Consider the following 15,239-nt stretch of genomic DNA (forward strand, 5'->3'; position numbering starts at 1 on the left):
TGAAATAAAAGGCGAAGTCTGGCAAATTTGCCTTGAATGTCTCAGCGGTTGAGACGCACAGGTGAAGCGCGCCCACGCTTTGCTTAATGTTACGAGGACTGGCCCCCGGCTCGAATTTCGAATTTGCGCGGGTCCGGGTCAGTGGGCGAACGCGAACAGCTCGGCCGATTCCTTTTTGAGGCTCGCATCTTTCAATCAAAAGCTCATCTCATGGTCCTGGCCCAGCGGCCACTTACGAGCAGTCCTCTCTCGTCGGCTGTAACATACGCCATGGCAGATCCAGCAATGTGCAACACCGGATTCCCTCCATTTAAACCTACGTTAAATAATCGATTCTTGTCGGAGCACCTAGCCCTTCTAAGAATCGATACATTTCCACAGGTTTAAATGGAGAAAAACAATGTTGCCAATTTGCTGGATCCGTCAATGCTATGGCAACATTCTAGCCGTGGACTGCGGCTCCATGTGAATATCGGCATTTTTTCCTGTTAAGGAGAAAAAAAATCGTCTTCTCATGCTTGATTTCTTTCGGTTGATTAATCTGACAAGTGATTCAGAGTAACATTAAATGTTTTTCATAATTCATGCAGAGTAATGAACGAAATTTTCATATCGGGAACTTTTTGCTTAATTATCCGGATCTTGTCGATCGTAACGACAACCTGGAACACTCCGGAAACGCCCGATGGGATAAATGCATCAATGCATTTCTTTCTCCAACCCCTCTCAACATTTCCGGGCCCAAAACGGAATCAGGGTGAGAGCCTTTGTCTCCACATCTTCCTTTCTACTCACGCTTTAGTCGCGGTTTCAAGCGTGTCCGTCTTGAAACTGAATTACTTAATACCTATTGATGAATCTCACCTGATGATCTTCAGGAGGATAGGGGGCAATGGCGATTGGCCGTCGCAGAGCGCGAGGCTGCGCTGTGAAAGCGGCTTAATGTATGTAGGAATTTTACCACAGCGCTCTGAATTCAGAATAATTTCTTCACAAGTATGTAGTCTAAAATACTTAAAATCATAAATGTGAACGCGCGGGTGATGTTCTGCACGAAAATACGATATCATCATCCTAATGTCTACCTTTAGCATCTGTCAGGAAAGCATAAAAGAAAATAATGCCAACCCCAAGATGAAAGCTTCGTCAGCATCAAATCATGGAAGTTCATAGATTGTCCCAATTTGCCAATATTGAATATCGCCGAGAAAACGTCCATGTATCAGTTTCTTCCCGCTCAGTAACTGGCAACCCTTGCGCAGAGTGTCGAAAGAAGCTTTGGAAGTGTACTTAAAAGGGAAGAAAACGAAGGCAAATGCGGGGGTAGGCGTAGGAGGGTAGCGAGGATGCTCGGATCCTGGAAGCGACAACAACTGAATCAGTCCATATTATAAGCGAGTATGACGGTCAACTCGTGACCCCTAGAATAAAGATACCCTATCGGAACGCAAGGCTCATCAGATATCGGATATGTACGGTTTCAACATCCACGGATTTACGTAGGACTCGGGAAGAGGGAAGAGGGTTGATCGGATATCTCTCATCCTGGGGAAGCGAGGGGGCCCGATTCCCGGAGCCCGGAGCTACCTGTTTCGGTGCTGATCAGTCTAATGATCCCCGCGACCCCCGGAGTTTCCCGGGATACGACTTTTTCCCACCGCCGAGCCCCAGTCCGGAAGGAACCCTAATCAAGCTAAACGTCCGATATTGCTTTAGTCCTAGGCGTTTAATTCCAGCCCTGTCTACGGTTCTTACGGTTAGGCTTCTGTTCACCGTTGTCAGATATTAGCCTACAAGTAAGGAGCTTTCCAGAAAATGGGCCCTTATCAAAAATCGTGTTTTGAGAAAAGTGCTTTCAAAGTTTCACGAATGGTTTTTTTTTTTTATTTATTTTAGGGTGAATGAAACTTTAATCTAAGAAATGGGCCTAAATTCTTATGTAAGTCACCGTTAGTAGCCGGGAAGTACCGATGAAAACTTTGAAAGCGTTTTTCTTGAAATGCATTTTTCGAAATGGGCTCCTTTTAATTTGGCTGTGCATTGCACTGACTGAATTTGGGCTTGTAAGGTGAACTTCATGGGAAAAATATTTAAAGAGAAACAATTTAAAAATGTATTAAAAAATTGATTAAGCTTTTAATTAATATAGCATCTCATGCAACGATACAAAACTAACAAAACTATAAAGGCTCTAGGGAACAGACTCTCCGTTGCAGAATGTACTGTAAATTAGGATATTTCTGCTGCAATTTTTTCAAAGTATTCAGAATCAAGGTAATTTAATGTGTAAAAAAATACAGTACTAAGTGGCCGTTCATAAATTACCTACCTATACTCTAAACGGGGGTTCGAGGAGAGCTATACGCCATATTTTGTTTTTCCATACTGCTCGAAAAATACGGGCCTTAAAGTGCTTTACAAAGGGGAGGGAAGGGGGGTTAAAACTGCCGAAAAAAGTGCGTTACTTGCGTAATTTGTAAACACTCCCAAAGACGTGACTTGCACTGTCGTGCTAAGGGAGAACGCCGTATGAGCCTTCAAGCGTTGCCAAGTTTCCTCCGATAAAAACCGATATTACTGGGGAAATTGTGAATATTATTTTCCAAAAATTTCAGATAATTCTGTACGCAATTTAATCTAAAATATCTGAAAATTTCAAGGAATAACATGCATGAATGTTGTTTAAAATACCTATTTTATCGAAGGAATTTGGCAACTCTCGAATGTTCATACGGCGTTCTTATTTAGCACGGCAGTGCAGTTGTCCATGGTACATTACTATACAAAAATAATTAAACCAACTGTGACACTGTTCCTCTATGAGTGTATGCAAAAAGAAATTCATTTTAGTCGCCAAATGTGAGAAATCTCAGTACATAGTCTCAGTTTGTAATTACTTCTGTTCTCTGCTCAATAACTGTATTGAATTGCAAAATTCATGGCTTTCCTTCCTCTTCTATCATTTTCCTTTCCAAAGTATAGAATTAAACTGCCCTTCCACCACCCATAGAAGGTGAGAAACCTTATAAGCCTTCTTTCACCAGGCGAACTCGTAAGCGTAATCGAGACCATTATTCGCAAATGATAGTGTGTTTCAGCTCGTTATTTCACGAGCGTCTAATTGAAACGGATGTAAATGATGCGAAATCCAGAATATTGATGAAAATATGCTAATCCAGTCATGTGAATTTCCCCGATCGAGTTTCTCACCCGAAGCAGCGTTCTTTTAATGAAGCAGTCAATAACTAAACGTCCTTCGGCCTTTTTAAAATCGAAAGTGAATTTTTCTCTCAGTTCCTCCTAATGGGTCACTAAATCTCGGTTTTTTATTTAATATTCTGAAAGTATTAGGTGAGTAGATTACGTGGTGGTTTATTGATTACTTTTTTAGCCAAAATCTATCCATATCTGTGGATGACGTCAAAAACTCGACTTTTCAAGGGGCGATATCTCCGTTAACATTGAACTTAAAAGTTGCTATTTGGGCGGATTTATATTTTCAACTAACCTACAAGAATCAAGCGTCAAAACCCGATTCTATGACCAGCGCAACTGAACCATTTTTTAATGGTTTAGTGACTCTCTTCTGTAGCCAAACGTTTTTGTGATGGCATGCCAATTTTTACGTATTTTTTCAAAGATTTACTAACTTTTATGTTTTGTTTTGGTGTGTTTGCAGCAGTGTCGGGTGCTGAGGACACGACGATTGGCCCGGTGTTTATAACAGAGCCGCCGAATCGGGTTGATTTCTCCAACACGACCGGCGCCGAAGTCGAGTGTAAGGCCAGGGGTAACCCGCCCCCCGAAATCATCTGGATCCGATCCGATGGCACTGCCGTTGGTGACGTCCCGGCTTGAGAAAGGTCAGTTTCTCTTTTCTCTACTTATTCATATCCCTAATTCTACAGAAAGCTTGTTAAGACGAGTATACTGTCGGGCCAAGGCAGAACGCCGTATATGAACATTCGAAAGTTGCCAAATTTTCCCGGTAAATTTTGTATTTTCGAGGAAACTTATGAAAGTTTTCCTCCGAAATTTTCAGGAACTTTAGGTGAAATAGTGAACAAAATTACCTGAAAAATTGGAAGGAAAATATTCTTGAGTTTACCAGGAAACTTCGTGTTTTATCAAAGGAGATTTGGCAACGCCTGAAGGTTCATACGGCGTTTTTCGCTGAGCACGGCAGTATATGTTGCAGGCGATTCGTAAAGGGTTCACGTATTTTTTCGATAAATTGCAATAGTGCGATTTGGAATAATGAAGGTTTGATAGGATACGTAATGGCCTTCAAAAACATGGTTCGGCTTAGAGCGCCTTCATTTTGTGTGATACTCTACGCTTTGTCATGGAGTTAGTTTAGTTGCCTATCCGATCCGAACCCATTTGAGGTCATGGATTTTATCACATGCTATCCTGAGCGTGCCTCTCTTGCTATCGTGATTTTATGTAGGAAAATCTGTCTATTTTGTTACTCCAAGAACCTCAGCAATCTTACCCAATGTTAATCATACTTCCTATAAAAGTTACAAATTAGGAGCGATGTTCCATGAATATGGTTACCTATAAATAGTTTATTCGTAATGCATAACCTACACTGGAAAAAAACACATTGGATCTAGAGTCCAGACTCTTGAAAACATTGACAAGAAAAAATACTCTTGATTCAATCGGATTTTTGCTTGAATCAAAACGAAATCCGCTTAAATTAAGAGGCTTGGTTCTTGATTTAAGCTAGATTCTGATTGAATCAAGAGTACTTTTTCTTGTCGATGTTTTTAAGAGTCTGGACTCAAGATCCAATGTGTTTTTTCCCAGAGTAAGCCCAATTAAATTAAATTCAACAAAAAAAAAAATAAAAAAATTGAAAAATACGAAAAACTGATGCTCATGAAAAGTTCTTTTTAACTGTGGATTAAGCAGACAACTACTGCACTACTAAAAATATGCTAAAGAATGGTTTTCTCATCTCATAGGTAAGCCTTCCTTCAGTAGATTTCTGCAAGGTGCGGACTGTAATTAAAGTGTCAAGGGCTCATGCTAAGACAAATGCGCGTGTGAATCGCACGTAATTGAGTCGTTGCTAACGAAATCGTCCAGTCAGTCGCAAAAATTTGATTCCTCCCACTCCTTTCATCAACATTTTTCGTGCCGCACGAACGACAAAAAATTCGGAGAAATTTTACTTATGCGCATAATTAATCCACTTTTCCTCTTCTTTTCCTTCCGCTCATAGCTGTCACACCTCTGTCAACTTCGTAAGCCGCACAGTTTAAAAAAGAAAGGAGAAAATAAGAGAATAATCGGCTGTAACCGTAAGAGAGGCATTATCCAACGAGAAAATTCATTGAGCCCCCAACTCGCTCAAAACTGTGTTTCCAGGCTGGAAATGCATAAGAAAGAAATAGGTTATACTGGAAAAAAGTCGCTTGAATCTAGAGTCCAGACTCTTAATAACATTGACAAGAAAAAATACTCTTGATTCAACCGGATTTTTCCTTGAGTTGAAGTGCCGAATCCCTTAATTTAAGCGGATTTCCTTTTGATTCAAGCAAAAATCCTATTGAATCAAGAGTAATTTTTCTTGTAGATGGTTTTAAGAGTCTGGACTCTAGATCCAAGCGACTTTTTTTCCAGTGTAGTGTGGTCCGCAATAATTTCCTGGTAAATAGCAAAGAGTTTGTTTTGCCTAGGAATCTTTTAAGTCACCAGCAACTTTCTCGGGAAAGATTTTGGACCTGAAACCCAAGGGATATTGAAAATTGAGAATTTCCATAGATTTCTCCACTGTAGTTCCTTTCAGGAATCAAATAAGTTTCCTGAGAGAGGCATACAGAAATCCCGGGAAAGCTCTCGGTAGCTCTTCAAAGTTTGAGCGATTACTGTGACCGTGTGAGGGTGTGTAGTGTGTGTGTGTGTCCGCCCTCCATCACAGTTTCTCGGGAAAGTGGATCGAATTTGAACGAAAATATTCCACTTAAATCTCTGTCTCTTTGTTGTAGTATTTTATCCATCTGCAGTTTCTAATGTCTTTATACTGAACGTAAAAAAGAAGGTTTTTACCCCTCTACCCCCCCCTTCCAAAAAAAAATTGTTGAAAAATATAAACGCAATTGGACCGCGTTCAGCAGAAAGGAACCAAGCCGTATCAGCTATTGCCAAAAACTGGACAATTTAATTTTTTACAAGAGAGCGGTTGTGCGCAATTACTTTTAAATTTTCAGGAATTTGATTTATACGATACAGAAAATTCACTGAAATTCACACAACCTTTTTCATGTCAACCATCATTTTGTCCAGTCAGATATGGCAATCGCTGATGTGGCTTGGTTCCTTTCGGCTTAACGCGGTCCAGTTTTCCATTGAAAAGATGTAACCATCCCGATAAATCGGTCCAGATCCCATAATCAGATTTGAAGAGAGAAAATCACTCCATTCGAATTTTCAAGATCCTGATCGCCAATCAATTTTTTAAGCCCAAGGAACCGCCTTTTTGACACTGTGCGTCTTGTCGCGTGGGTCGTGGGCGGCCGTGGAGTGGCGTACCGGCACCCGACACGGGACAGATGTGTAGCCGGCTGACCTTCCTTCCAGGCTTCTGCCCGCTTGACCTTCTCCAGGATCCAGGAGGGCCCCAGCAGCGCGGTGGGCCGTGGGTAGCCCCGGCCCCCACCGGCCGGTCCCCCGCCTCGCCTCGTGCCCCCCAGCCCCCCCTACCGGGATCAGGTGACTTCCACACGAGAACGCTCTCGGGGTGTGCAATTAAGTGATTACGGCACGGATTAGATAACATCACTGCGAGTGTTTTTACGCGCTCTCGCACAAAGTTGGAAAACCGTTTTGTTTGCGCTTGATGTACAAGAGACACACAGAGACCAGAGACCCTCCACTGGCCTCTTGACGACAGGTGGAAGCTTTTACTTTTGGGGATTCAACATTTCCTCATGGACAATTATAAGGGAGCAACACTCATCAGCTCATCACCCTATTTTCGGCTGTTGACCTACCTTCATGGTGGACGATGAGCTTCGGTGACACCATGAGCCAAACTAGTTTCCCAAACTTGGGCCATTTTCGGCTTGTTTGCAAAACGAAACTGCCAACACGTTGTTAAACTTCAACCATGTAGGTAAATCAACAGTAGAATGCTGAAGCCCCGAAAGTAAAAGCTTCCACCATTGCCAAGATATTCCAGCGGAGGGTCTCGTGTCTCTGGAGACACATCAAGACCCTGCGGACCGATTATTGAAATTTAAACCAGCCCGGTAAGACATCGAATTGCGATATATTGCATGGTTAAGATAGGGCTATGTCTTGTCGTGTCGGGCTGACATAGTTTCAATAATCGGGCCGCTGTGCTGGTACCCTGGTAATGGCGGAGACTCTCGTATTCGGGGGCTCAACAATCTTTTACCGGTAGCAACCTTGGCAGCTTCTTACCCTATTGTTAGCTGAAATTAGCTAAAAATCAGGATATTAGTATCAAGAAGATCGAGAAGATAAAACTGTATATTATGCTTGTCTAGCTCTGAAACTAATTGAAGCGCTGGGTGCAGAAGGGGTAATGAGGTATTTCTTGGTTGTGGGGTCTCATAATCTCCACTGACGTTTCGTCCATTATAAAGCAAATGTATAAAATTTATTGAAACTTTTACTGTATTTTCCTTTATGATTTGACAATGCTGAAACTGAAAATTTCAGATAATTCACGCAATAGTTTCCTATCTAAAATGTAAACTAACGGTAAGACATTTCAAATCACCGCAACCAAGGAATGCCCTTTCTGCGTTCAACCCTTCAATTATTAGCAATTTGTCCCTCTTTTCAACGATTGATGTTGTTTTGTAGCAGATGTACTGTTTTTACTAGAATTCTATGTACCATTCTATTTGCTATTATTAAAATAGCTCTTCTCATGAAGAAAATATAAGTAAAGTCTCCGACGATGACGGGTTCTTTTCCTGTGTAAATATGCTTTTTCAGTTGAATTCTGCAGTTGTCTTTATTGGTGTGCAAGCAATGCCTCTATGAATGTAGTGAAGTTTGATTCAAGTAACTTCCCTGGCTCATTAGTTTTTGGGGGTCTTGAGAGATGACATTCGGGAAGGCAGGGAACCGTAAAACCAGCAACATTGGTCAATCCTCGTAAACCTACTTTTACGGTCGATCGGATCTCGAGCTGCTATTATTCGCGGGCCGATACAATCAGTATCGTAAGTGATTTGTATTTGCTCGAAGTGGGACAAGATCAAGTTTTTTCGCTCCGCCTCTCCGCTACGGCTGTCGAGTAAAAGCCCTCGCACTTTTTGCCCATGCGGGTCTATCAAGAGCTGTCGACAGCCGGCAGAATGTCTGTGATCTCTTCGTGAAAAGAGTAAAAAAAGAACTTTCCATCCAAATGTAACGCGCGACAGCTTTCAGAGGAGCTTTGAGTGAATAGTAATCAGTTTAATAACGCGGAGGTTTAAAAATTATGTTGCGGTTAAGATACCGTCTCTTATTTTAAGTTGTCACTGTATAGCTGTATAACACGACAACATCTCAGCCTCTGTGGGAGACATTTAACGATTAGTCTGATAAGATGGTCAAACAAAGTCATTTTGATGACGTCACTTCCAGCTTGATGCATTAAAGGTCTCTTCCCAGATTATCCAGACGCCGCGCGTCAAGTTCGCCCACTCGAGAGCGCCTCATTGCGGTTTTGCAATCCGCGTCCGTCAAATCCTAAGAAATCTTTTCAAGGAACGAGCGTCTGCAGCTGGCTTTAAAGCCTTCGGATGTTGCGCCTTTAGTGTGAAGAGTGTCTGAGTCACGAACAAATGGGAAGCTTCAAACTTTCGTAATAGTCAATAAACGCTTTTAAATTTACGACGTTTCTCCTCGTTCATTCCTAGTTGGATTAGCTGAATTTTAGAGCGGTTGGAGTCGAAGTATTTCCTAGGTATGGTCCAACGAGGATGCATTTTTTAAAAAAAACCTTTCATATTTGTTTCTCGCAAATCTTGTAAGTTAGATACTCTTCACTTTTTAGATAATATTTCTCTTCTAACATGCAGGGTTGTTATCAATGCCTCGGTTTACAGACGCAGCAGGAATTTAACTCCATTCCTAGGTTGCAAAATTTTCTAAAAAAATCCCATTTTTTACAAAAATATGACTTTACCATTTTCTTCCAAAATGCTGTTGAGTTTTGTATGTAACCAGAAAAAAAAATCGGGTTTTCAGTTGCGAACGCCCCACAGTTGCCTTATAAAAATACAATTCCGAGTGAAAACTTGGTGACTTATTCGAGATGTAGTTAAGTTCGTTCGTGCAGGAAACGACGTTTAATGTGCAGTGCTGACAGCGTGAGTAATTTCCGCAACGTTCCTAGAAATGTGATATGTTTTTTCTCGTTAATCAAGGATTCTTTGTTTTATTTTTAAAATCCTCTTTTATCATACTGTAGACAAAGACACGATAAGGCCTACACGAGAGTTACACATTCGGAATTTAAATTAAGAACGGCGGTATGAAGGTGTCCAACAGTTTGCTTATTGTTTAATTTTACATCATTCGAAGCCGGACTTCGATCCCTGTCGAATCCAAGTTGCGAAAGGGATGGACGAACTAGTAGACCGCGGTTATAGGGACAAGGCGTGATAGCAAAGCTGCATCATTTAGCACCCACGTAAGACAGGCGGTAGATTCTACTTGATTAATGATATCCCACTCTGCCCCTCTCTCTCTCTCCATCCCTTATTGTTCCTCCCTTGGATCCCAAACCTTACCCTGAAGCCACAGCTTCCTTTCTACCCCGTCTGAATGAATATTCGTCCCGATTAATGAAATGGGAGGTTTGATTTATTTCAAAGTCAGGGCAGTGCACAGTTCCGAGGAAATTACTCAACTTTTCGTGGAGGAGTTATTAAACAGAGATTTGAGAATAAACGGAGTTTTCATTTTTTTCTCCTTTTCGATTCAAGCCCGAGCAATTCGGTCTCTTTTTCGCTTTGAAGTGTGTGGATATATCGTACGACTTTCAAAAAATATCTCTACATTTTCGAACGTCCATTTCCGACGTCTTCTCTATATTGTCTGCCCGGAAGCGTGAAAAGTGAAAATATCGAGTTTCACCCAAACTTTATATTATTTTTATTCGTAAGTTTGTGCCCTGTGGCATACAACTAACGGCGAGCTGGAGAATTTCACACGTCATAATGCAGAATTTGTATGCAAATTTTTTATCGCTTAAAGAGCTTATTAAGTGCTTAAAGAGCTGATTCCACAATATTTTTTTATAATTTTTTTTCTGATATGGGAAATAGTATAGAAATAGATTTAAAAGTGAGAAAATGCACCGCCTAGTGACGTCATCTGGCGGCATTGCCCATTTAAACGCACGTATTTTAGCAGATTATATCATTTTGTCATATCCCCCTCCAATCATTGTTCAATTCATGAACCAAGGGTATCCTCGTGTTCAGTTCACTCAGTGGTTTCCACTTAAGCACGAAATTCATCTTTCAGAGACCTGCAAATCTTTTATTATTACTCTATATAAAGCTGCTGTTCCCACTCACTCTGCCCCCCCTAGATAAAAATTGGCCGAAGCGATTTCCTTTAAAATTGGCACACGCTCAGCTATTGTAATGAGGAGTTGATAAAAATTATTCCCACTCAAATCCGCTGCTTAGGACGCCCGCAAGAGCGAAAAGTTGTTTCTCCATATAGTATTACATTGGAGATACGCGGTTGTTTACGCGCATCGCGCCGAACAGGTTCAATCCTGTTGCGTGACGTCACTGCCTTATAGACGAAATATAAGGTTTTAGGCGGTATTTTTCAACGGATTTTTGAGGAAATTGGTAAGCGGGGGTATTTTTCAACGGGGATCTCGAATTTTTGGTCGGATTTTCAAAATCTCAAAATCCAAGATGGCGGCCGTGGCCTTAAATACTAAGTCGGCTCCTGTTCGATCGATTTTCGTGAAACTCGGTATCCGGGGGTACTTTTCGACGGGAAACTCGAATTTTTGGTCGGATTTTCAAAACTTCAAAATCCAAGATGGCGGCCGTGGCCTAAAATGCTAAGTCGGCTCCTGTTCGATCGATTTTCGTGAAACTCGGTATCCGGGGGTACTTTTCGACGGGAAACTCGAATTTTTGGTTAGATTCTCAAAATTTCAAAATCCAAGATGGCGGCCGTGGCCTAAAATACTAAGTCGGCTCCTGTCCATAGAGTACATAGAGTCGTAATGTAAATCGGAGAGCTGGCGCCATGTTCTGCTCGACGAATTCCGAGCCCGGTGTGCGCCGAGTTCGGGTCGCTTTTTCGATACATTTCGATCCAAAATGGCGGTGTGGAATATGTGGTAATTCCTATCTCCTCTGTTGTTGTTGTTGTTGTCATCGGATGGCCGGGTACCCGTGTATCGCAAACAATCGATTATGTATCGAAAAAGTGACCCGGCGTCACACAGGAGTCTCGGAATTCGGGACATGGAAAATGCTTAAAAGTGGCGCCAGCTCTCCCACTTACATTACGACTCTATGTACTCTATGGCTCCTGTTCGATCGATTTTCGTGAAACTCGGTATCCGGGGGTACTTTTCGACGGGGATCTCGAATTTTTGGTCGGATTTTCAAAATCTCAAAATCCAAGATGGCGGCCGTGGCCTTAAATGCTAAGTCGGCTCCTGTTCGATCGATTTTCGTGAAATTCGGTATCCGGGGGTATATTTCGACGGGAAACTAGAATGTTTGGTCAGATTTTCAAAATTCAAAAATTCAAGATGGCGGCCGTGGTCTAAAATGCTACATCGCTTCCTGATATCGATCGATTTTTGTGAAACTTTATATTAGGAGGTGTATTTCGACGGGAATTTAGAATTTTAGGTCCGATTTTCAAAATTCAATTATCAAAAATGGCGATCGTGGTCTAAAATGCTACATCGCTTCCTGATATCGATCGATTTTTGTGAAACTCGGTATTCGGAGGTGTATTTCGACGGGAAATTAGAATTTAAGGTCCGATTTTCAAAATTCAAAAATCCAAGATGTCGAACGTGGTCTATATTGCTATCTTGGCTTCCGATCCATCGATTTTTGTGAAATTCGGTATTAGGAGGTGTATTTCGACGGGAAATTAGAATTTTAGGTCCGATTTTCAAAATTTAAAAATCAAAAATGGCGAACGTGGTCTAAATTGTTATCTCGGCTTCCGATCCATCGATTTTTGTGAAATTCGGTATTAGGAGGGGTATTTCGACGGAAAACTCGCATTTTTGGTCAGATTTTCAACATTTCCAAATCCAAGATGGCGGCCCCGCACGAAAACGCGGTCCGGACTCTTAGAACATCAATTTCTGTAAAACTTGGTGAAAAAAGAGATTAAGACATAGATGTTGTCTCCTCATCAATGTTAAAAACTGTGCGGGGCGGTGGCGGCTCGCGGAGCGAGTCGCAAGTTCGTCGCGAAGCGTAGAACTGGGGTCCAGGGGCACTCCCCGGCTAGACGTGTCAGCTCGCAAAGCGAGCTAATCACGACTAATTATGTATGTACACATCGAAAAATGCGTCAGAACTTTGATTTACTCCCACGGGAAAAAAAACACATTGGATCTAGAGTCCGGACTCTAAAAAACATCGACAATAAAAAATACTCTTGATTCAATCGGATTTTAGCTTAAATCAAGAACCAAGCCTCTTAATTTGAGCGGATTTCCTTTTGATTTAAGCTTAAATCTGATTGAATCAAGAGTCTTTTTTCTTGTCAAGTTTTCAAGAGTCTGGACTCTAGATCCAATGTGTTTTTTTCCAGTGCCGTTCCCGTATGCATCACTTCCGGCCAAAGTAACCGGGGTGCAGGGAGTTGAGCGTCGCGTCGTGCTCCGCGTGACGTCACCGGGATTCGCACAGCCCGACGTGACGTGGCGTGGCGTGGGGAGTCGTGTCGTGTAGCGCGGGAGCATGGGCTCGAGACGCGGGGGGCGTGGTGTGGGGGAGGAGGGGGGCTGATATTAACGACCTGTTGATAACAATTAGTCTAAAAGGAAATACAAACGAATGCCTTGCGACAAGAGGAGGCAGGTGAAACGGAGGGGAGCCGCGTCGCCGTGCCGTGCGGGTTGTCGAACTTTCAAGCGCGCGCCGACACCGCCACGCCGCGCCGCACAATGGATCGAGTCGATGGGGAGGTCGGACAAAATGTGGAAACTTTGAAAGCTTTTAACTCCGTTCATACAAATCTTTTAGGTTTAATAGTCAGGGTTGCCACAGTCAGGGAAAACCGGGAAATGTCAGGGAATTTTAAAAAGTCAGGGATAACCGGGAAACGTCAGGAAAATTACGAAATGTAAGTGAAAATTTGTTAAATCACCTTCATTTGCTTTCTAGAACGGGTTTGAGATTTTGAACAAGAAACTTTGCCCGAAAACTATTGTGAATTATCTCTTCATAACCACCCATCTCATCTTCAATTGTCAGGGAATTTCACCAAAATGTGTCAGGGAAATCCAGGAAATGTCAGGGAATTTCATTTTCTAAATTCTGTGGCAACCCTGAATAGTGTTTCCATTGGTTTCCTGATGAAATTTCTGCTCTAAGCACCCCTTCAAAATTTAAAATGTGACGAATTAAACATCAAAATTTGCAGTTTTAGTGAAAAATTGCATGTCCGACCTCTGTAATTGACTCGATCCACTGTGCGGCGATCCCACGTTGTCGCCCCGCGCTCGCCTTTGTTTTCATTCATACTTGGCGACCGACCAGAGGTATGCTAGTGGCCTCCCAGCTTTGTTCCAACCGCGGGATAAAAGAGCGCTTTCCGCGCCTCTGAGACGGTTTCGACGTGGAGAATGTGGGATCGTGTACCTCGTCGAATTTGTTTAAGGGCTGTCCCTGAATTACGTTATGTCTCCTATACGGAGAGAGGAGGGGAGGGTCGAGGAGAGCGTTACGGAGGGTGGCTAGCGACCGCGGAAAATCGGGAAAAGTCAGGGAAATTTTCGTCTGAATTTTTACATGTTTCTATTCAACACAAATAAGATTGCTATTTGCGGCGAGCACTAACTCGTAGTTTCCTGAACGAAGGAACGTAACTGCATCCCATAAGGTTGAAAATTGACTCGAACATTTTAATTTTTTACAAGAATTACCTGTGCTTTTTTTTGTTAAACGTTTTTCCGGTTTTAGCATGAGATCAGAAGAAAACGGCAGTAAAATTTTCAGTCAGATAAGCCTAGGATTCTTCCAGTCATAATGCAATTTTCGAGGGGAAATTTGGCAACATTGAAATGTAGTACGTTCTTTTGTGAGAGAAACGGCGAATTGCCTGCGACATTTATTTTAATAAAATCAATAATTTTGCTTTAACATATCCAAAAACTTAGAAGAATATAATTCGGATAAAAGCTGACAGTCGAGAGAAATAGTTCTCCGATTTCCCGCTGTATCTTCTCTGTGTTCTTTCCTAATTTTTTTTAAAGGATAGTTTTGGCAACCCGAAGCGAGCTGTGCCAATCACGTTGGACGGTGAGCGGACGGATCTTGGCGCGGCCCCGCGCAGGAAGTGTCTATCCTTGTCCGCGGCCGCTTCCTCTTATTGTCTGCGTCTGCGAGAAATCATAATTTTCGTCCGGAAAATGAGCTCATCCCGTCCCGCACCTATTTCCATCCGCACTTTCATTACTTTCTAATCACATCTCCCTCGATTTAACACACCCTCTCCTCCTATCAACCCTTGCGTCTGCTTTTACCCTCTGTCTCGCCTTCGGTCTTTCCGTGAAGTCGGGGAGGTCGTGCGCCTTCATTTAGTTTGATACCATTTGGACCGCGTTTAACAGAAAGGAACCATGTCACATCAGCTATTGCCAAATTTAGTTTGGCGATTTGATTTTTTACATGAAAACGGCTGTGCGGATTTTCGTGCAAATTTTCATTAATTTTCTCCACAGTACGAAGCAAATTCCTTCAAAATTTCAAAGGAATCCGCACAAACGTTCTCTCGTGAAAAATCGAATTTCCCAGTTAAATTTGGCAATAGCTGATGTGGCTTGGTTCCTTTCTGTTCAAAGCGGTCCATTTATCCTACTGCTTGTCCCATTAAATAGTTGATCGTGCTGAAGCTGAGAATACAAAGGGTGAATCTGAGTTTAAAGGGTTCGTTTTAAACTTGAAGTGTCTTAATTTTGTTAATGTAACTCTGTTACAAGGTTTCCGTCCTATCGCCTCTGCTCTTAGGCTATAAGCACAAAATCCCTT

At 42.1% G+C, this 15,239-nt stretch overlaps 1 protein-coding gene across 39 annotated transcripts in view; it reads left to right on the forward strand.

Annotated features, from left to right (window-relative positions):
- Positions 1 to 3,685: 3,685 nt before the first annotated feature.
- Positions 3,686 to 15,239, forward strand: part of Dscam1 (Down syndrome cell adhesion molecule 1) — a 165,276-nt gene continuing 153,722 nt past the window's right edge. For all 39 annotated transcript variants that reach the window (XM_072298954.1, XM_072298957.1, XM_072298924.1 and 36 more), the window contains exon 1: positions 3,686 to 3,863. The gene's annotated coding sequence lies outside the window, so the exon portion shown is untranslated. The remainder of the gene's footprint in view (positions 3,864 to 15,239) is intronic.

The sequence above is a fragment of the Bemisia tabaci genome, chromosome 3, assembly GCF_918797505.1.
Source record: "Bemisia tabaci chromosome 3, PGI_BMITA_v3".
Lineage (NCBI taxonomy): Eukaryota > Metazoa > Arthropoda > Insecta > Hemiptera > Aleyrodidae > Bemisia > Bemisia tabaci.